Source organism: Pseudophryne corroboree, unplaced genomic scaffold, assembly GCF_028390025.1.
Source record: "Pseudophryne corroboree isolate aPseCor3 unplaced genomic scaffold, aPseCor3.hap2 scaffold_1631, whole genome shotgun sequence".
Lineage (NCBI taxonomy): Eukaryota > Metazoa > Chordata > Amphibia > Anura > Myobatrachidae > Pseudophryne > Pseudophryne corroboree.
The window spans coordinates 65,513-66,374 of record NW_026968266.1 but is presented as its reverse complement, the minus strand read 5'-3'; positions in this window follow the sequence as shown (position 1 = coordinate 66,374).

The window sequence follows — 862 nt, the reverse complement described above, 5'->3', positions numbered from 1 at the left end:
TCCGCTCCACAGCGCTTTTCCTGACACACTACAACAGATCCCTCCATATCTGCTCCACAGCGCTTCTCCTGACACACTACAACAGATCCCTCCATATCTGCTCCACAGCGCTTCTCCTGACACACTACAACAGATCCCTCCATATCTGCTCCACAGCGCTTCTCCTGACACACTACAACAGATCCCTCCATATCCACTCCACAGCGCTTCTCCTGACACACTACAACAGATCCCACCATATCCGCTCCACAGCGCTTCTCCTGACACACAACATATCCCTCCATATCCGCTCCACAGCGCTTCTCCTGACACACTACAACAGATCCCTCCATATCCTCTCCACAGCACTTCTCCTGACACACTACAACAGATCCCTCCATATCCTCTCCACAGCGCTTCTCCTGACACACTACAACAGATCCCTCCATATCCGCTCCACAGCGCTTCTCCTGACACACTACAACAGATCCCTCCATATCCTCTCCACAGCGCTTCTCCTGACACTACAGATCCCTCCATATCCGCTCCACAGCGCTTCTCCTGACACACTACAACAGATCCCTCCATATCCGCTCCACAGCGCTTCTCCTGACACACTACAACAGATCCCTCCATATACGCTCCACAGCGCTTCTCCTGACACTACAACAGATCCCTCCATATCCACTCCACAGCGCTTCTCCTGACACACTACAACAGATCCCTCCATATCCACTCCACAGCGCTTCTCCTGACACACTACAACAGATCCCACCATATCCACTCCACAGCGCTTCTCCTGACACACTACAACAAATCCCTCCATATCCACTCCACAGCGCTACTCCTGACACTACAACAGATCCCTCCATATCCGCTCCAC